The sequence below is a fragment of the Podarcis vaucheri genome (genome assembly GCF_965113315.1).
Source record: "Podarcis vaucheri genome assembly, chromosome: 9".
NCBI classification, from domain to species: domain Eukaryota; kingdom Metazoa; phylum Chordata; class Lepidosauria; order Squamata; family Lacertidae; genus Podarcis; species Podarcis vaucheri.
In genome coordinates this window covers 50,292,614-50,315,448 of record NC_138767.1, presented here as the reverse complement: position 1 = coordinate 50,315,448, position 22,835 = coordinate 50,292,614, and the positions used below count along the sequence as shown (strand labels likewise).

Genomic DNA, 22,835 nt, shown 5'->3' with positions numbered 1-22,835 from the left:
AGTTCTTTAAAATGTTGGGAAGTTAGTGGTACTGAATATTGATCAGTAGTAGAATTTATTAACCAGAGAGTTATCCAAACACACTCACTTTGAAGTAGGTATTTTTTTTTTCATCCCTTCATGAAACTGCCACTTAAACATTAGAAAATGTGAAAGAATATAATTTGTTTTACAGTTATGATCTCACAACAGTTATAGGACTCACAATTTAGTTGAACATGAGGCAAGCTTGACTTCTTCCTAGAAGATTTCTGTAGTTATTACTTAACCTGGTCAGATCACTAAACGTACATCACCTATCCCAGAACACCTCTATGGACAATACACTTCTCTGTATTAATGCATGGACAACAGCAAATTACAGTCATACATTATATCATTGCAGTAGCAACACCATATCAACTGTTACATTCCAAATAATGTTCAACTGCCAAAGGCCTGAAGGAAAGGTTGGTGGCAAAAAGCTGCCAATGGGAGTGATAACTACATCTCTGCAAGGAACAAATTCCAACGTTCAGGGTGCCACAATGGAGAAGACTCTACCTCTGTCTCCAAGATGTTTATATCTTGACCTATTCCAGTCTAGATACAGATCAAACTTGGGAACGAATTTCCTTGGCTACCCTGAAGGATAACCGTCAGGAGAGGAACAGTGAGGATGTTTGCCTGCTGACTCTACTGAATCTCTCAGAAAACTTTGATAGTGTTGACCATGGTGCCTTCCTGGACCATCTCTATGAGATGTAGACACAGTTTTACAGTTCCATTCAACCTTAAAGGGATAGTTCCAGAGAGCTGTATTGAATACCCATGTCTCAGTCCTCTGGAAGCTTATCCGTGGAATGCCACGGTGCACAATTTTATTCTCATTGCTATTTAATATTTATATGAAGCTGCTAGGACATGCTGGGCAAGAAGGTGTCACTACTATGCTGATCTTAACTAACTCTATTTCTCTGTGACATCTGGATCAGGACAAGCTGCTCATATCCTAATCCAGTGCCTGGATACAAGTCATGGGCTGAATGAGGGCTACCAACTGGATGACTACAAATTAATTCTAGCAAGACAGATACCCTATGGATGAATGGATGGATAGTTCCCAGCACCAGGAATTGTTTTTTTTTTTTAATCAGCTCTGGATGGGATTTCATTCCTTCTGAAGGAGCAGGTACAGAATTTCTGTGGAATGGCAATTGTGCTCCTAAATCAATTACGGTATCAGAAGCCCAGGTAACGTCAGTGGGATTCAGTTGTGTCCATTGCCACCTTCAGTTGTGGTACCAACTACAACAGGTCCTGCACAGGGAGACCCAGGGAGACCCAGATATTAAATCTGATTCTACAAGCTTGCTTCTCTCACTGCGCTGGCAAACATCTGGGGGATGCCCTGGTGATCTGGGCAACATACACAGTTACTTCTCATAACAACATGCTGTTGGTAGCAAGGGAAAAATAGGTATAAAAGGAGAATTCCCTGGATTTGATGCTAGGATCCAAGTTTGAGGCAAGTACTCTTTGGTGAAAGAACCCTAGCAAAGATTTAAAATCACAAAAGTAAGGGGGGCCACTAGGGGGTGCATTGGAAGATGGCTGACAATAACATCTCTCCGACCCACACGAGGTAATTTGGAGGCTATGATGGGGGTAATTAGCCTCCTTAACCCCCCCAGGATTGTGGGGGGGACGGCCCTTGCCTGCTGTGCCCTATACCACCCCCGAATTTGTGTGGGTGGGGGCACTAGGCACACAGCCCTCCTGTGGGATTTCGGCACTCCTGAACGCCGTCCCTGATTCGCGCCACTAGATGCAGAACTTCAAAGGAAACAATTTGGATGAAAGAAATGCACATGTTTCAAGAAAGAAGGGGGAGTAAAGACTGCTAACAGAAGAGATCTCTGACAAAACAAGATAAGAATAAAACATGAGAATATACGCCAAGACAAGGTACGGCAAATGACTGATGGGGGAGGGGGAAAAACCTCTTCCTTCTTTCCCTATGTGATTAAACAAGAATCCCTTCCCCTTATGAGTCAGAAATGTCGTTTTAAGGACTTAAGCTGTGGATTTAAGTCTGTGTGGAGATAAACCTTCGAACCAAAGCACGTTTTAAGAAGAGCGTGGAATGTGTAAGAGCTTTGGAATGACGCAGTTAAAAATGCCGTCGCCATATTGGGAAGTTCTGTCGGAGGTCTTGAGTCTGGGAGGAGAAAGAGAGAAATAGAGCTGTTTATATATTGTGGGTTAAACTCCTCGGTGGGACTTAAGAGCGACAGCTTTACGAGACTATGATGGAAAGAGTGATGTTATCTATGAAGGAGATGATATATGGAAACCATCTCGATTTGAGGATTGGAAGAACGGAAAATTCACACAGGACTATTATTACTATTGGTGTTTATCGGCTTAAGGAGACTATCAGAAGAGATCATAAAGAAAAAAGAAAATATATGAACAAGATGTGATGTGGAAACAGCAAGATAAGATGGGATAGAACTATGAACTTTGTTTGGACTGATTTGGACTGATTGGGACATTAACGCAGCAGCAAGAAGATGATCAGAATCCCCCTTCGGATCTTGAAATATGGGTCCCCCCCAACAAAATTTAAAATTCGGCTTTGTAATTCGGAATTTATGTGATATGATTTAATTTGATGTGATTGGCCAGTTAATAAAAATTATTAAAAAAAATAAAAATAAAATCACAAAAGTAAAACATAGGCACTGGACCTAATGGTCAGGGGTCCCTTTACCTTTATCCCACACATGCTTCTTCCCAGGAGGCCATGGGCATTGGCATGGGAAGCGACTATACCATATCAGTTGCAAGTCCTAACTGTTTGTTTCCAACCACTCAGATAGCATGAAGAATAAATTACATGGAAATGTTAAAAGTATGCTCATTTATAATTTATATTTATATGTAGTTTTAATTCCATATAACTTTATTTTTTATTGTCAGTTGTATACTTAACAATAAAAAATAAAGTTTTATGGAATTAAAATTACATATAAATATAAAAGATCAACTTTTATTCAATAAAGTTGTGGCCCAATGTTAATCCCACACATTGTTGTCATGTCTCATTTCTGGGTGGTGGGCTCCGGGGACAGGGTTTAGCATGTGGGCTCACAATAATAGTAATGATAATAATCAGGAACTTGAATTACAGCTGCTGTGTTTCTTTAAAAGAAAAAGCAGTGTAAAGCATGTTGGTTAAGTACACTTTTTAATGTAACAAGTAGTTTGGCCCAGAATTAGCCCTTCTAATGAAGAATGCATAAGCACATAGCAGCTAGCAACACAGAAAGTTCAACAACAAAACATCAATGGCATAAAAACTAACAAATTTGGCCAGTGCTGTAACAATAGAAAACATTTCTCGACAAAGATCCGGGAAAACAGTAGGTATGTTATTTTCTTTCTAGCAAAAGCAAATGGCTGTGTGGGAAATCTTGACAATTTCACTGTAATGAAATCAGTTACTCAGGTTTTATACATAATTTGGGTAGTTTATAAAATAGCTTTACAAAATGTCAGAGTTCCATTGATAAAACCAGGTTTATTTTTATGACAAGGGTGGCACTGTGGGTAAAACCTCAGTGCCTAGGACTTGCCGATTGTATGGTCGGCGGTTTGAATCCCCGCGGCGGGGTGAGCTCCCGCCATTCGGTCCCAGCTCCTGCCCACCTAGCAGTTCGAGAGCACCCTTAAGTGCAAGTAGATAAATAGGGACCGCTTTATAGCGGGAAGGTAAACGGCGTTTCCGTGTGCTGTGCTGGTGCTGGCTCGCCAGAGCAGCTTCATCACGCTGGCCACGTGACCCAGAAGTGTCTTCGGACAGCGCTGGCTCCCGGCCTCTTAAGTGGGATGAGCACACAACCCCAGAGTCGGTCACGACTGGCCCGTACGGGCAGGGGTACCTTTACCTTTACTTATTTTTATGACATGCTATCAGAAACAGGATCTGAAAATGACAGAACAAGGATAAGAATAGCCAAATATGGGGGAAGCACGAGGACAATTAAACTCCCAAGTGTTATTTACCATGGCAGGATAATCTTTACAATAAAGTTTCCATAATTTTGTTTAACTATACGAAAGTGGGCATGCAGTTCTAGGTTCCAATTTGACCATCACAATATGCCTTCGTGGCTCTATATTCTCAACATGTAGCCTTTCATCCTATCCCTATGCTTATTTACTACACAGAAGTACATTCCACTGTACTCAGTGGGGCTTCCTCCCAGATAAGTAGATTGCAGCAAAAACCATTCCTTTGAATAAAGGTTTAATGTCTGAAAGGTTTAAACAAGTCTATCTGCAAATCAAATAATAGTATGCCGAAAATCCTAGGCACAACTCAATATCTGAGTTAATACTTTTTGTCAATTTCCCTACTGTGATCTCTTTTTTCACTTGAAGGCATTTCAAGAGCTATGTTACCACCTAGATTCAGTGTGGAGAGTTCATATTCATACCCTGGTATATCAAGCAAAGAGAGGAAGTATATTAAGCGGGAGCAAAAGCCTCCTACCAAGGGAGACTCACTAGTACTGCTCTCCTAATTTTTTAGCAAGCTGGCCATGATATTTCTCTCTTCTCCCTGAAACGTATTTGGGCTTAAATGGATATATGTTTATTTATCTTTATTTGCTATGTGCCATGTTTTAAATTTACTGAAGTTTTAATGTATTGTTTTAAATTATTTTTAACTGTATTATAATTTTACGGTAGCTACCTCAAGGACTAGTTGCAATGAAAAAACAGCTGAGTAGTTAATTCTGAGCATTGCTTACCTTCCATTTGAATTTTTTTTTACTCTGAATGTCATTCATGCCCAAAATGTGATGATATTTTGAATGTGAGGCTATTCTATTTTTAAAAAACAAATGGGGAAAGCATTCTGGATCCTTTCCCTCCAACTATATTTTTGATAGTGCAGATCATTCTGGCATATGAAGAAAGGCAAGGTAACTTTGCTCCTGACACAGTTGTATACGTTTTTGTTCAGTGGGGCTTACCCCCAGGTAGGTGGATAAAGGACTTAAACCCGATTTAGATTATTGAAGGTCAAATTCACACAGATATTTTCCAAAACATCAGCTGAATGATTGGTGAACAGAGAACCTGGTTCAGAGCACTAACTGGCTTCCCGGTGTTAAGGAAATGGGTTAACAGAAAGACTTGCTTTTCAAAACTACTGCTGCCAAGTAGCTTAGCACCTTCCAACAGCAAGCTGATGTTCAGTCATTCACCATTCTAAGCATTACGTAGTCGCCTTTCACAGGGTTCTAAGCTGAAATGCACAGCTTAAAAGTTGATGTGTGGAACAATTAAGTTAAAGCTTTGCAAAAAGTACTCATTCATTTTTCATGGTTCTCTGATAAGAATTACAATTTTTAATTTTTTTTGCTTTGGAAACCAAATGTCAGACACATTTGCTGCATTGCTGGAAGTACTTAAAAAAAAAATGGAACAGCAAATATCAGTAAAAGACTTAATCATACTTGCCTGCAGATCCACTTTATGTAGATATTAAGTGACTTATTCACTACACCATTGGATTTTAACCAAACAAGATCAAGCAGCTCATCTAAAAGAATTCTCTACACTAAAGCACCTTAATGTGATAGCTGAACCAATAGATAAGATATATGACCTCTATATAAAGTGATTATTGACTATGAGAAGCTTTCAATTTAGATGAAAATGGCTTTGTGTAAGAGCTCTCAAGAGGCAGTGACAAAGGTTACATTCAGCACCTTTAACATATAGTAAAAGGAAATGGAACTTCCAGCAACCTCTTTTATATCGAATGATCACACTAAAGAAAGAAGGGTAAGACGTCTAACACCTTTTTCTATATCCTTTCCTTGTATGCCCAGATGGTATCTGTCACAAAACAGTTTGAAAGGTCAGGTCTCAGCTAATTTCAACATTATTACTTCTCTGGCCAGTTTTTATGTGACCCTAAGTCTGCTAGCATAGGCTCATGTACTTGAAAAAAGTGTTGAGGTGAAAGCAATGGAGTTTGCTTCAGAGTAAATGTATTTAGAACCAGAATATATATGAATCAAGATTAATACTTTTTAATAATTTTAAAAGTATATTGGAGTTCATATTAGCTACACGTAAAGCCCTACATGATTTAGATTACCTCCTTTCCTACAGACCCTCTTTGGTGTTAAAAGGCTCTTCTTGGTAAAAGGTAACCCAAAAGAGCATTCTCTGTGGCAGTCCCCAAGCTAAAGCTTAGGTATGATCATGAAGACTGCAGGAAAATCACAACACAAAACTTCACAATTTTCTGAGTTAAGGGGATTGCAAATGGATTCCCCTCCCTGAAAACACAGAAATGACCACTGAACTTCTGGAAATAAGAGTAATAGTAGTAGTAATTGTTATTGTTAATATTTATTCACTTTATATAGTGGAATCTGGCATAAGTGGCTTTTATGTCTGTGAAAGAGCATGCAAAATATAAAATTTAACGGGTAAGGAAACATCAGGAAGATGGAATAAAGCACCATCAGAATGCATCCTTGAATAAGTTGTGCTTCCTCATTTTGCTGTGTTTTTATTTTGAATACACAGATATATCTAATCAGCTTGATTCATACAAGACAATGGACTGGATCTTAAGCACTGTGAGATGCACAAAACTGGGTTTTTCTGTATCCTTATGCCTGCTTGAATCTCCAGTGCCCCCTCAAAATATCCTACTAAGGGTTGGGGAACCCAAGTAGGATTCAGCATTGGGACTGTTCAGTGTAAAGTGTGTGCCACTCCCTTGCATGAGTGAAACTTTCTTTCACACGGCTTCCTTTCAGAACTTACTCAATATATGCAGAGGTTTCTTTCCTAACCTCTTGTTACACAGCTGTTGCTCTAAACAGCTAAGCTGTGAAAGTCTTGGTCAATCCATCACTTTAAACCTTACTTTTAACCCCACTTGAAGTAGCATGGTAAATCTAACAGAGGGGGAAGGATTAACAACGGAAGATGGAAATGGTAGAAACATTTTATCTGCTCTTTGAGAATCACACCAACTAAATTTACTTTCAGATATTTACCCTTTATTGGACATAAGACTTCTGAGTAGTAATTTAATATTGATTTTCTATTATATTTATATTTAAAATAGTTTTCATTGTCATTTTCCATTAAGCCTGCTATTGATTTCATCATATTGTAATCTGAAGGTTTCTGTTCCATTCATCCATGTGCAATGATGTTATATTACAAAAAACTACATTTCTGCCAAGTATATTTTAGAAAGCAAATCTTTTTAATCTGTGTCCCTTAAATTCAATCATTTCATACCACATTAGCTGAAAATTTCTCAATTTTCAACTGACATAATGGGAAATATTGAAGTGTAGAGCCACAAAGGGGTGGAGGGATCAGAAATGCAGTCACTTTCCTGCTAATGAGTTGGTGAGGGCCAGTAATAACTTATTCAATATGAAGTATAAAGGCTGTCATTAAACTTTCTACAAATTCATTTAGCCAGTGACAGATAGAGAATATAAATTAATGTGTTTTGTGGAGTAGACGCTATTGTGATGTTTCCCAAGACCTTCACTGTAGTTCCCAACAGTATGATTTATAGACTATCACTTTTATTTATACCCAGTTTAAAATGACTCTTACATCCAGAGGATGATGACAGAAGTTGCTGCAGATGGACCTGAGAGCCTGGTTTAGACAAGTCTGACTCCCAAAGTAGCTTACAATGCAAGCCATTGTATTAAGGTTACATGAGGGTATTTATGGCAGGATCTTCTCATCCAGAATGTTGGTGAGAGTCCAGATTTTTCACTCAAGATAAAGAAGGCAGAAGTTGTTGCACATGCACTCAATATGACAATATCAACAATCCTTGTTCCCACAAATATAACTCTTTCAATCTTTGGTGTACCACAGTTAAACATAAGCATCTCCAATCAATTAGCCAGTTTCCTATTACATCTATGAAATTGATTACCATGTTTGGAACAAGCCAGCATCTTGAACTAACTTCAAATTGCTGTTTTAAGGTTCTAGTTTAGTAATCAGAGTTGCCTGGCTTTGACATTTTGGGAAACTATTCTAAGGTGAAGACTTTGAGTTATTGCAGCATGCTAGAAAGAGAAGAAGGGAAAGTGAAACAAGTAAAAGGCTTGTTTCCATCTCTGAATCTGGGGGCTGACTGATGATAAAAATACCAATCCACAGAAACCATATGTCCAAAAGCAAAAAAGCTTGGAAGTGGCCCATCAATAGATCTGATTTTACCTTTTTCCATTACTGCTACACAATATTTGTGTGTTACATCTTATAAAAATACATGCTTGCAATCCAGATCAAGATCTATGTTTGCTAATTCTTCTATAATTTTGTTTAGGTATTTTGTCAACTGCTGACAGCATGTTGAAGAAGCAACAGTACTGTGCTGTACAAGCAGTTCACTTCCTCTCCAATGTTTGTTTGACAACACAGTGGCATATTGTGAAAGCTCAAGGCTCAGATCTATATTATGGCAGAAAGGAAGTCAATTATTAAGGTTCTTTGACAATTTTAATAATGAAAATTAACACACAACACACTGTACAAAGCAAGGGCACATTTCAGCTACAGTTCTATAATACTATAATATTTATACTTATCCTTCTGCTTGTCACCACTCAATGCAATGACAACTAGTATTGCATGTTCCATCATCATGAGAATGATGCTGATTTTAATACAATGTGTTGATACAGTATGTTGCAGCTTTGTGGGGTTGTGGGGAGGCAAAATCCATGTTAGGCACTGTTGGGAACTGAAACAAAAATATATCTGCCAGTATCTTAACTCCTGTAATAAAAATCTGTGTTGCAACCACAGAATACATTGGTACCTCAGGTTAAGTACTTAATTTGTTCTGGAGGTCCATTCTTAACCTGAAACTGTTCTTAACCTGAAGCTCACTTTAGCTAATGGGGCCTCCTGCTGCTGCCGTGCCGCTGGAGAACAATTTCTGTTCCCATCCTGAAGCAAAGTTCTTAACCCGAGGTAATATTTCTGGGTTAGTGGAGTCTGTAACCTGAAGCATATGTAACCTGAAGCGTATGTAACCCGAGGTACCACTGTACAATGGTGAATGACAGATGTTTGCAACATTGTACATTGTGTGAAAAGAGATACATTTTCTTCCTAGAACTCAGGATCATCCAACTGAACTGACTGGGCAGCATTCACAGGGAGGATGTATTCACACAGCATGCATTAAAATTATGGAATCCACAACTATCAAAACACTGTAACGCCCACTAACTTAGATGGCTTTAAAAGGAGTTAGAAAAATTCATGGAGGGCAAGTCTATTAATCATGGCTACTTGTCATAACGTCTACATGCAGGATACAGTATGAGTCCAAGTACCAGCCCGGAGGTAAGTTAGCAGTAGATTGATATAATAGTAAGGTATTTGAAGACAACATGCGAGCGCAGGGGAAGATTGAATTGAATTGAAACTCAGTACAGTAAAATCACATCTTATGCTCATTTAACTTTCACAATTTTGACCATACACAGTTGGAGGTGGGTGGGTTGAACTTGTGCAGGTTAAATCCAAGCCTGAGGATATTCTCGCGAAATATTGTGGGGACATTCAAGTTCTCATGAAATTTCATGTGAGCATCCCTGGCCTTCCAGAGCCAGCAAGCCAAATAGGCCTTGCCCCCTAAGTAAGGCAAGGAGCTTATGGTCTCTTTTTATGTCAGCTTTGCTTAGGTTAAAAGTAAAAGGTAAAGGGACCCCTGACCATTTAGGCCCAGTCGTGACCGACTCTGGGGTTGTGGCGCTCATCTCGCTTTATTGGCCGAGGGAGCCGGCGTGCAGCTTCCAGGTCATGTGGCCAGCATGACTAAGCCGCTTCTGGCGAACCAAAGCAGCACATGGAAACGCTGTTTACCTTCCCGCTGGAGCGGTACCTATCTACTTGCACTTAGACGTGCTTTCAAACTGCTAGGTTAGCAGCAGCAGAGACTGAGCAACGGGAGCTCACCCCGTTCGTGGGGATTTGAACCGCCGACCTTCTGACTGGCAAGTCCTAGGCTCTGTGGTTTAACCCACAGCTCCACCCGCGCCCCATTGCTTAGCTCTTCACCTTGTTTACTGGACAAGTCCTGTTTGGTGTATGGGCTCTAGGAGTACTTGGGCTACTCACTCTCCCCCCATATCCACTAGCCATGGGGAGCTCCAAGGGCTTGGGTATATACAATTTTTCTTGCATACATGGAATCTTGGAACTGAAAACCACCCTCATAAGATGCTGTCTCATCTTACAGGATTACAGAGGACAAATAAGTTCCTCTGTGCTCCAAGGAAAGGCAAGATATGACAATAATGGGGAGCCTGTTTCTGATAAAAAATAAAAATGGTTAATACAGGGTTAGGTTACTGTAGCCTGAGCTGTCATTTTTGCATGTTCTTTACCCAATCAATCAAGTTGTAGTTCACTTAAAAGTAAAGAATGCTCCTTTCTTCCCTGAGATAGGTTTGGGACAAGTATTATTTCTTACGTCAAAAGTATGATTGTGCATTCAAACCCCACTGAACTCTTTCCTGACTACTTATGACTAATTCTTTATTTTTAATTTGCTTTTATGGATCTGCTTATAACCTTAATGGCTTTTTAATGTCTACTTACTTCATTATGTGCACACATATATTCAAAATAGCTTGCTGGAGTTGCTAATTATTTGTTTCCAAGAAGAAATTATATGTTAAACTATTTTCAAGGGCTGCTTATATGGTTGAGACCAGACCATATGCTTCATTGTAGAAGTCTGACTCATTGCCAACTGTATCTGTCACAGTGAAAATCATGCAATTATTAGTTTACAAGTAAGAATTAAAAACACATTTTGCTTTCCAAAATTACAAATATAAGATGGAAACTTGCACTTACTGTTAATTGCAGTCACAAGTGCTTGCACATTGTTGATTTGAGCTAGACACTAGCTTAAAACAAATTTTCACCAAATCAATGCTTGAACAATCAGTATAGATTTCCAAAAGCAAAAGTGAATCTAGCACACAGTCCCCAAAGTGAGCATTCCCATCCATTCTTACCACAGTATAACAGATCTCAGTTATGATTTGCTCTACTGGCTGGTGTGCAATTGTGAAAACTCATACAGATACCAACACTACCATTCCTCTGAAAATCTCATATAAGGTGCGAAACCAGAAGATTCAACACTTTCTCCAGTGCTTTCCAGAAGGAAAGCAGTGCCCAACCTGGTGATAACAGAATAAACGATGCAAGAAGGGAGCTGCATATGATGCAAGATAGGAAAATAGGTAGTAAGGGAACACCTAGCTACTACAAATGAATCCAAATTTCCAGGGCCTGATGAGCTGCACCCAAGGGTACTAAAGCATGGGTTAGCAAACTAAGGCCCACGGGCTGGATCAGGCCAAATTGCCTTCTAAATCCGGCCCACGGATGGTCCGGGAATCGCTGCATGGATCTCCAGCGCACGCATACTTTCCCTCTCCCTCCCATGACGACAGTGGCAGCGGCAGCGCCTCCTCCCTCCCTCCATCCTCCCGGCTTCTCCCTGCCCTGCCTAGAGGAGGAAGGGGACTGGGCTTTGTTGCTGCCCTTTTGCGCGCTGCTCATTGTCGTCCCACCACCACCAGCCCCTGCCACTCACAAGACACAGGAGTTGCAGTTGGCTGAGCGCCCCTCTCGAGCGGCCACCATTTAAAGCAGCCCTCTCCAGAGCCCTTTTGCGTGCTGCTCATCGTCCCGCCACCAGCCCCTACCACTCACAAGACACAGAAGCCGTGGTTGGCTGAGCACCTCTCTCGAGCGGCCACCATTTAAAGCAGTCTCTCTCTGGAGCCCTTTCGTGCACCATTCATCATCCCTCCACCGCCATTTAGATAGATAGATAGATAGATAGATAGATAGATAGATAGATGATAGATGATAGATAGATAGTCCCCCCCCCCACTGAGGGATAGTGGACCAGCCCCCTGCTGAGAAAGTTTGAGGACCCCTGGTAGTAAAGGAACTTGAGGATGCAATCTCAGAGCCTCTGTCTATAATCTTTGAGAATTCTTGGATGTCCCTACAGACTGGAGGTGGGCAAATGTTCAAAAATTGGGGTGGGGTGGGGAGAGGACCCAGGTATCTACCAACCGGTCAGCTTGACACTGATAACTAGGAAAGGTTCTAGAACAGATAATTTAACAGTCTGTGAGTACTTAGAAGTGGATGCTGTGATTACGAAGACTCATCATGGGTTTTTCAAAAATAAGTCATGCCAGATGAATCTGATGTCTTTTTTAAAAATAGAATTACTAGTTTGATGGATCAGGGGAATGCTGTGGACATAGTGTATCTTGATTTCAGTAAGGCTTTTGACAAAGTCTCCCATTGTTTTGTCTTAGGGATGTTGCTTTGCTGGTAGTGTGCTTACAATGCCTTGAAAACACTACAAAACACTACCAGCATCCAAAATTTCATTCCTCTCACTTTCTAAGGACTAGAGAAACACACAGCTGCAGAAAACTGTCAGAGGGGAAAGTAAAATCCTAGCAGTTAGTCATTTTTAGCCAATCACTTACTTATTCATATTGCTTTATGAGGACATGTTTCAGGTTCCTTTTGCTTTCATTATAGAAACAGTAAGAGAGGATTTGAAGTTAGAGATATGGATACATTGGTAAACATAATATTCTAAACATGTTGTACTAAGCCAGTTTAGACTGCTGCTCTCTCACACAGAGTAGGCTAATTTGATGAAAGTACATGAATACTGTGACACTGTAAAAAGGTATTTTGTAGCCATGGGGTTGTGGGAGAAAGGCTTTCTGAAAGATTCTGCATAGTACCCTGTAAGACAGTCTTAGTTACAATAATGCTATCTATACTAGTACAAATCTAGATGTCCAATCACATACTGGCAGCCTGTTAACAAAATTATTAGATGACATAAGCTACAGGTAAAGGAACATCCCACATTTGCCTCTCACAGAATACGATAATGGCAGTCAAAAAATTTATTAATGTATGCAGCAAAGCAACTTGGGACATCTTTCAGCTATAAGGCTTTTGATATATTAATAATTACAAGGCATTTCTGTGATGAAGTTTCATTCTGGAATCTTAATAGTTCCCCTCTTGCTTTCCTTGTACAAAATATTTATAGTCAAGTTAACTAAGTTACACTGTGTTAGACCTAGAAGAATGGAATTTTTTTTAGCTCCAGTTTTGCCATTATTTTCTACTGTAAAACAGAATAAACTGTCATAGAAATGGCTGTGCATATGATGGTCCCTATTGTGAGAGGACTGGATGAAAGAACTATCAAGTACAGCTGGGCATGTTTGTCAGCCCTATAGACACACACAGACATTATTAATGATAGTATGTGCCTTCAGAGAAATTCATATTTGATTCATCCCTCCTTTCTACCCATTCATAACCAACAGCGTACAAGCACTCTTTGTACAACGTGATAGGATTTTCTTTTGTAAAGAGATATACAGGGCTGCCATCTCTCCCCCCCCCCCCGACAGGGCTCCCTATGCCTTTAACAACTGCATGACAGGCAGAAGTTGGAAAAGGACTTTTATTCCCCCATCAATATATGTCCATGGTGGGAAAAACAGCATCTGTTAACTTCTGCCTCTTACGCACTGCACCTGGTAATACTCCAAGGAGCCCCATCAGGGAAAAAAAAGATGTCAATACTAGATTGATACATGAGGAGCCTAATATTTTAGATTGTAAGCTCTTCGAGGTAAGGACATCCATGTAAAGCACCATGAACTGATGTGCTAGGTAAGTAAATAAATATTTCTAATGTTTACATTTTTCAATGTAAAAGATGGTTGTGAATTAAGGAGAGCCATGGTCTCCTGTGGTTTTGGGAGAATGCACTTAATCTTAAGTACAGCCAACTTGTGCATCTCTTTAACCCCATTTGGAGCATTGTTGTGCTGAAAGGACTTACATAAACTCTCAGACTATTTTGAGAGGAATAAAGGCTGAGATAGATTTTGGTTTTTTACCAATATATCTAAGAAGCTTAATGAAGCAATCACTTTTTCCATCACTACTAGGATTTATATAGCAGAGTTTGAAAACAAACAAACAAACAAACAAACAAACAAACAAACAGGCACACACCAATGTGGCTCTTAAAATGTTAAAACGAACAGCCATCAAAATAATCTAAAATGGTAATCAGCAGCAGAAAGACAGCTGGAGCAGTTTAAGCATTGCTCTGCTGGTGTGGGAAGAGCATCATGCTAGCAGGATGATACTTGTACCACTGTAAAGCAGACACACACACCCTCGTACAGCAATAGAAAAGTTCCCTGACATAGGTGTTCCCTGAGACAGGTGTTCTAGCAAGGCTAGAGTAGTTAATTCCTTGCAAATGTTATCAATGGGACGAAATATGATTATCACACCATTGCTTACTTCTTAATTTAAAAATATCTCTAAGTAGTGTAGAGAAAACTGAACCATCAACAGATAACAAAAACAAAAGTACAAAAATACAAAGTTACATATAATAATGTTACAATAATACAAAGTTACACACATATATATCAATTCAATTTCCTTCTGACACACCCTCCCATCTCAGTCTCTTGATTCTCATTCAGGGTCCAACAAACTCTCAGCTCATCCCCGAAAGTCTCACAACAAGAAGAGTTCCTGGAAACAGCAGACATCACCCTAGTCTCTCATTCTAGACTTGCTTTTTATGAGCAGGCCCAAGGTGGAGGGTACTTCCTTAGGCTGCCCGCAGCTGTGTCTCATTCAGCTACACTCTCCACATCCAGTTCCATGCAAAGCCAGCTTGTTGAGTTTCCCAGGGCATCCAAACAATTGAAAGGGGGGGCTCCACTCACAGCTCTATCTTTCCCCTCTGTCTTCTCCTCCTACTCCAGCTGCCACCCTCCTCCCCACAGCAAAATAGCAGAGTGATAGATGTGGTAGTTGCTGTACTGTACATGAATGGTAAGGCTGCACTGGCCCCCCACATAGGCACTGCAGTCTTACCATTCATATACAGTACAGCAGTGTTAATGCAGCTGAGCTACCAGCCACTAATCTGGCTATTATAGATTTGGAAAAGACTCAGAAAAGGCAGCCAAATTATCAAGACAATTGAGTAACTTCCCTGTGAGGCAAGGTTAGAGCAACGGGGGCTTCTTAGTTTAGAGAAAAGGCAAGTAAGAGTGGACATAACAGATAACATAATTCTGTAGAATTATGTATGGTGTGGAGCATATGGATAGAAAAAGGGTTGTCTCCCTCCATCATAATATTATAACTTAGGGAATGAAGCTAAACGTTGAAATATACTTCACACAACACATAGTTAAACAACACTCCCACTAGATGAGGCGTTGGCCATCAACTTGGATGATAACACTATCTGTGACTACTAGTTGTGATGACTATGTTCTACCTCCACTTTGATTACCAGTTGGTGGAAATCACAGATGCAGAGATTACTGTATTGCTTGCTGCTTGTAGGCTTTCCATGGGTATTTGGTTGGACACTGTGATAACAGAAGTGCTGAACTAAATGAGTGTTTGGCCTGATCCAGCAGGACACTTCTTATATTCTTATTTGAAAATGCAAGAAAAATCCTAATGCACCATAGTTTGTGAATCAATGCTCTAAGAAAATAATGGAACAGAAGCAACTGCTAATATTTTGGCTTTGCATTTACAGCACTTCTATTTCTTAAAAAAAAATTAAGCTGCATAATTTACATTCTGTAAGAAATCATTATCCTGTCATAACAGACTATTCTATTCACATTATCTCTTAATTAACACTGAAACATTTAAAAACCATTAGAATCCCTCCTCAAGAGTTCTAGATTGTAAGAGTTCAAACCCAGCTGTCTTTGGATAGAACACATTCTATTTTTATATAAAAATTCCAGCAGAAAAATAATAAACTGAAGAGATAAATTGAAAAAGCTAGTTCATGAGCAACCTGTACAATGTCTTTAGCTACTCCTTGAGTAGCTAAGTACTCCCCCAGTTGCCTTTGACTGGACTTAACCGTCCAGGGGTCCTTTACCTTTTTTTACATTACTCCTTGAATCCCAAACTATTCCCCCTGTTAAAGAACTCAAAATAATTTCCCGTGCTGTTTCAAGGTCAGTGAAAGGAATAAAGAAGGAACAGATAGGAAGGTGCAATCCAGTTCTAAAGCAATCTGTATTTTTCATCATTACGTTTGCTAATGAAGATAGTCAAAAGTTATTATCTTCAGAATCAACTCCTGAATAGATTTGCACAAATGTCAGTAAATTTTAACACAAACAAGATTGTGTCAGTTCCTCATTTCTGAAAGACAGGTTTCCAGTGATTATAAACATTGCAATATAATCAAAACACATGCAAGCAATATCTGAAAACGACTCTGGTTGTCCATTCAGAAAGCTTCTATGTCGGGGTGTTGGGGTCTTTTCTGGCCCAAGGACTACATTCCATTCTTCCCAACTTTCCATGGACCACATGATGGGTGGGTCCAGAACAAAAAGTGGGCATGATCTGAATGCGGAATGAATCTTAGCTTTGTACAGCAGACTAGTTCTTCACAGTATCACATCCCTCTCTAGTCTCCATCCAGACAAGCAAGAAGTATAACCAGAGTTGAGGGATTTATTCAAGCCAGGCAAATATACTCAAGAAAGGTGCAAATCAGGCTGGTGAGGAGGTGCGACTCAGGAGGGTGTGTGGTCTGGGGAGGGCCAGCTAGAGAGGCTTGAGGTTCCCTATCCTTGCTTTATGCCCTGTACCTATCTGTCCCTCCCTAAAAGTCTCCATTGATTTTCTGTCTTCCAAACCATAACACCAACTTGATATAAAGTATGCAAAACTAGAACACATATGCATACTGTTCTTGTCTGCATAATTTATTCTAAGTGAAATCTCAATTGCCTGCAATCTCCATTTTAATTCTGTTCAAGTCAAAGTGCAATGTTTTAGTTTAGTGTCATAAATTGTATGATTTACATTAAGACTACTTTTAAAAAGCTAAACATTGCTCAAAGTACGCATAAAGAAGAAGAATTGTAGGTTTTCATAATGCAACATTTTCAGCATAATTTTTGGCCTAGAATTTGGATTTACATGTCGGAAAATGATATTTGTCCTTAGCATGCCGTACAGAATTGGTGCATATTACTATTAGGCTATTTATAGCAGGCAATATTCAGTTGCCTTGATAAAAAAAAGAATGCAGTCAATCATGAACAATGGTACTTAAATAATGTTCCTTCTCTATCATTTACCTGGATAGAAAGTGTCTGACCAGGTTAAAGTGGCAGTTCTCCACTTTTTTTTTTAGTATAGTTCAAGCTCACACATTCACCCTTAGACCTACCTTTGCTGCTGGAGTGCCCTGCCCACCTGAATTCTAGTTACTTCAGGATGTTAAATCTCTGTCAGGTTTTTTTCTTTGCCTCCAGCTTCCCTTTAGCTCCCACTGTAGGTCTCAGAGAACCATTGAGACAGTGCTAGTGTGAATAATCTCCACTTTTGCTCCCCCGCAAATTAGACTTCCTAGGGATTTTCACAGTGAAGGCATATTATCATATGACATGCAGTCAGATTATTTTTAGGAAATCTCCAAGTCATTGGCTCTGTCTGGTTTCTATGCTCAACTACAGTGGATGCTCGGGTTGCGAAGGTGATCTGTGCGGGATGCACGTTCGCAACCCGCAGTGGCACATCTGCACATGCGCGGGTTGCGATTCGGCGCTTCTGCGCATGCGCAACCCCTGAAACCCGGAAGTAACCAGTTCCGGTACTTCCAGGTTTTGGCAGGTCCGTAACCTGAAAAAATGCAACCTGAAGTATCTGTAACCTAAGGTATGACTGTACTTACAAAAACGAGTAACTGTTTTGGTGAAGACTACAAAGCCTTTCACCCTGCACATGAAAAGGAATGTTATTTTTTCAACTAAGAGTTGGGTGGTGCATGAAGCCATACCAAAGCAGGAGTGAGAAATTATTCCTCACATTCTACATATGCATCTCTAAGAGCATGGGTGAAACACCTCAAGAAGGACATGTTATTCCTTGGTGTAAATTTTTGGAGCACTGTAACTAACCCTATGATCAGCAATGCTTCTGTTGCAGTGTGTTCCTATACTTCACATGTCTACCCATGACAGTAAGCCCTGTCAAATTCAGTGACTCTTATTTCCAATGCAGCCCCCTCCCCCACTACCTTCTTCTGGACCTTTATCAGAAACTATCCCAATATTTGCTCCATATCAGTTAAGCAGAAGTATGTTGTTCACAAGCATCTCTAGAGTAAGGCAACTGAGGTTTGTAACAGAGCATAGACCTCTAGCCTTTTAATCGAGAATAATCTAGATTCAACTAGGCTTTAATATCAATTGATTTAAAATGTACACTGCCGTAATCACTCAGACCAACACATTAAATATAATCTTTAGCTTATAATAGGAAAATTAGGTGCTGTGATTTACTCACCAGGAGCTTCAGGATTACGTGGGCTATCATCTTCAAATAAAAACAATAGTTCTCGTAATGCATACAGCGACCATTAAAAAAATTGAAACATTTGTAGCTATAGTTCCCTTGTATTCAAGAGAAGGCAGTAAGTAGTCAACATGCTGGATAATAACATGTGCATTTTCCATTTTCATCTTAGCACAGGCAATTCCATTTATGTAATAATGAATAGCAAATCACCCACTGTCAAAATCCAAGTTACATTATGTCAGATTGTCCTATATTCTAATAAAAAAATTGCTTATGCTATTATAGGTTTACTGTGTGGTCAAAGCAAACATCTAACATGAAGAATGAAACAGAACTACCATTAAAGATACGAAGATTGAGATTTTGGAGTTAAAAAAGTATATGTATTATTTTAGAATATATACTGATCAAATTGAAAGGCACCATTGTTAATTACATCTTGACTTACCTAGCAATGCCAACTTTTACTCCATTTGCTATAATTAAAGGAATGCAGCTTCTCCAGAACAAAGTTCAGAGCTACATATGACCTCTCCAAGCAATGACTTTTTACAATACTAGGTTTGACACTTCTCACAACCATCTCTGGCATGGTAGCCAATACTTGTGCCGGATTCTAGACAACCAATACATGGATCCAATTATGTTTAGTCCAAAAACAGAAATACACCTCTGAATGCATTGCATTTTGAAAACTCAGAGAAGCCAACACAAGCCAATGAAATCACCCACAAGAATATGCAACCCATTAGCTTCCTTTTGACCATCTCTCTGCATACAGCACTTAGGATGGAAAATCTGTGCCCTTACAGATATTTGATGGACTACAACTGCTGTCAACTCTAACCATTAACCATGCTGACTGGGCCTGGTGCGAGTTGGAGTCCAACAATATCTGGAAGTCTATAGGTTTCACATTCCTGACCTAGAAGAAAGTATGAGCAACAACAAGCACCTATAGGTGCCGTAACAGCTGCAGCTTCCAGTGTACATGGAAAGACATGGTGGTAGTTGAGGATAAACCCAAGGGGAAGTATTTCAATAAAGGAACAGAAATAAATATGTACCTGGAACATCTACTTTAACCAGATGGTAGAAGCTTTGCTTTTTCTTAAGAACTCTTGACTTAATTATCAACTTGACCCAAATAGGCAATTACTTTGAATGAAGCTGATTTAGATTTCAATGAGACAGAATATACTTAAATCAAATTGTTTTAAAACAGCTTTCTAGATCAGCTCTTGAACCACAATCTTACTGCAACAAAAGTAGACCAATCTTAAAGACCAACAGATAAGCAGACACCCTGCTGAAGTAGCTGCATCTAAAATGATCAAGAGGTGCTAACATCAGTGAGGACAGAATCTTCTGAATGCTTGAACATAGTTACATCTATAAAACCAGACCCCCAAATACCTCCCCCAAAAAACTTTTTTTAAAAAAGGCATTTGCTTTATGGTTATAAGACAATACACATCAAGCCTATTTTAATAATGCATTATTCCCTCCAGCAGTCCTCAATGTAGTGTAGGGTTATGTTTTGCAAACACCTTTAAAACTTTGTTTTTGAAAATCCCACTTCACTTTTGGATAAGTGAATACAGCATGTATATTAACACAAAATGGTGACAAATAAAGTTTTAGAAGGCAAATAGAAAATTTAACAACAAATTGGATTTCTTCTGCATTGCCCCTTCTACTACATATACTCATCAAGTAACAAAAATTAACCCACATTCCTCCCTAATAGTAAATGCCCAACTAAGAGGCACAATAAGCACTCGTTTATAGGAAATTATCTATGGCTATCAAAGAGCACAATGGAGCCAAAGTTGTACATTCTACTGTCCAATAAAATCAATGGAAAATTAAAGCACATTATTAAAATCAATAGTATACACAGGCACTAAACTTCACCTTGATCATGCTTTAAAACAGTTACAGTTTTGGAACTGGCTACATTAGTTTGTAGTCTATATTCAAGTGCAGACCAATTATAAAATCAAACTTTAACTTGTAGTCATAGAAGATGTTTGGTGGTGAGGAACTGCCAAAAAGGGTCTCTGGAGCTGCACCCACAGTGAATATTACAGATGCCAAATTGTAACAGGTATAACCTGCTGAATGTCATCTTTACAGAGCTTATCTGAGCAACAGAACCACCAAAACTCATTCCCAACCATAAACATTTTCATGTCTTTAGTAAAATTTTATTTTTAAAAGTTCGCACTGCTGTAGCATAGCAACCAACACTTCTGTCATTGCTCATTCGCAATCAGGACAGCTTCCATTGCAATACTGAATTAACCATTTAATGAGTATAATTACTTGAGACTATCTGCAGCAAACTGATACATTTTCCAATTATACCTGTCTAAATTGTAGACAGCCTTTTGTAGCTTCAACAGTTACAGCCATGTACTCACAAAGAGCTACCTTCCTAACTACAAACCATTTAGTCTTTCACTGTGCATTGCAAAAACAACCCACACACCCACAAATGGGAGCCATTAATACCAAAGAAATACACCTAAGGCAGAAAAAGCAGAACTACGAACTACATGCTACCAGCAATTTATTATAAACACCTTTTTAAAAGGAAAATAAAAGGATCCATCAATCACGAACTTTAGCAGCAGGCAAGTCCCCCCCTCCCCTTTTGGGGAAAGTATGCAATATAACCTTTTATTTAGCTATGATTAGAGAGCGGTCGTTTATTATAAGGCAGAAACTGTACCAGTTTTCCATTGCTCCATCTGCTGGATGTCTGTACAACGCTAACAACTAACTCCCAGCACTGAGGAGGGGGGCGGGAATAAAACAATTCAGCAGGTGGCTTCAGCAATCTTTGGATACCTTGTGTCCAACTTATTACTAAATATTTACCTAGCATTTTAAAAATAAAGAAAAAAGTACTTGACATTTTCTGTAAAAACAGTTTCAGGGAAGCAGAGATTTCGGTTAGCATAATCTGCATAGAGAGCACTATAGAGGTAGAAGACACGCAGCCTTTTACTATAACCCAAAGCATGCGAAATGATCTTTAAAAATAACACATATCTATTGGCAAGTTTTTTTTTTACACGAGGCGCATCAAAACAAACCTTCATAAACCGTTACAGGTTTTTAATACGATGCATTCAAAGCGAAAGTGTGTTTACCTAACGGCATTTTCTTTCAAATCCTGGATCCATGCAAGCCTGGGAAAAGGAGCCTTTTACTTAAAACTGCAGGATTTTCATCACTTGACTGCTGAGGTGTCTGTCAGGCAGTTGAGGGCTTGGGAGGCGAGGGCGGTGGAAGTTAAGGTACAAAATCGCCTCGCCTCCCGGGATCGAGAGGCAGCCAGCAAGGACAAACTTGGCCTCTCCTCCTGCAGCTTCAAAACTTGCTTACCTACCCAGCTCAACTCTTTCTACGGAGCAAAATAAGCGACGAGGAAAACCTGACGCCTCGAAGCCCCCTTATTGAAACGAGGCGTCTATATAATCGCGGGCTCGAGCGGCTCCTATAACGGAGGAGGGTCTTGGCTCCTCCTCGAGCCCGAACGCCCTCACCTCGGGCAGTCGCGCCCATCTGGGAAAGCGGGGCGGGGAGGGGGAAGGAGGAGGAAGAGGGAAAGAGGGGGGGGGAGCTGTCACCGCCATGTGTGAGGCAAAGTTTGACACACAAACGGGAGGGGAGGAGGAAGGGAGGAGGAGGGCGGGAGGAAAGATAACACCAGCTCCGTCGTCCCGCGCGCCCTTCCAGAACAGGCGAAGCCCGAAAGAGGAGCGTACCTGGGTGTCCTCGGTCCTCGGGGCAGGCAAAGTGACGCCCACCTTCGCGGAATGGCGCCAGCCGGGGCTCCAGCAAGGCAGCGCGACGGGAGCCACAACCACAGGGGCTGGCAGGTGGAGGCTGCCGGCGGCGGCGAGCAACACGTTTGCGTCGAACTTCGCCGCGTCGGTCACGCCGAAGAGCAGCAGCAGCAGCAGCAGCAGCAGCAGCAGTAGTAAAGCCTGGCCAGCGTCGCCGTCCGATCCTATGGCTTTGCGCGAGCGCGCCCCCCTCCCCAAAGACGCGGCTCTCCTCAGGCTCGCTTCTTGGCGCCAAGATTAGATTTTCCTCTCCCACAGACAGTTCGTTCTCTCCCGCCCACCTCAGTCAGTCCCGCCAGCTTGCTCCGTGCTCGCCCGCAGCTTCGGTGGCCGGCGTCAGGGCGGGGAGGGCGAGGTGGGAAACCGAGGGGTAAAAAGGAAGCGACTGTGGCGGCGGCTAAGGAGCGAAAGGGCTCGGCCGCAGGCGGAGGA

At 40.4% G+C, this 22,835-nt stretch overlaps 1 protein-coding gene across 2 annotated transcripts in view; it reads right to left on the bottom strand.

The window, feature by feature from the left end:
• The window catches only part of TENM3 (teneurin transmembrane protein 3), a 1,324,874-nt gene extending 1,302,445 nt beyond the window's left edge, over positions 1 to 22,429 (bottom strand). Inside the window, exon 1 of one of the 2 annotated variants that reach the window (XM_082237150.1) lies at positions 22,323 to 22,429. The gene's annotated coding sequence lies outside the window, so the exon portion shown is untranslated. Of the gene's footprint in view, positions 1 to 21,704; positions 22,030 to 22,322 lie in introns of those variants that run through there. The other variant, XM_082237146.1, reaches the window with a different exon arrangement.
• Between the last annotated feature and the right edge of the window lie 406 nt (positions 22,430 to 22,835).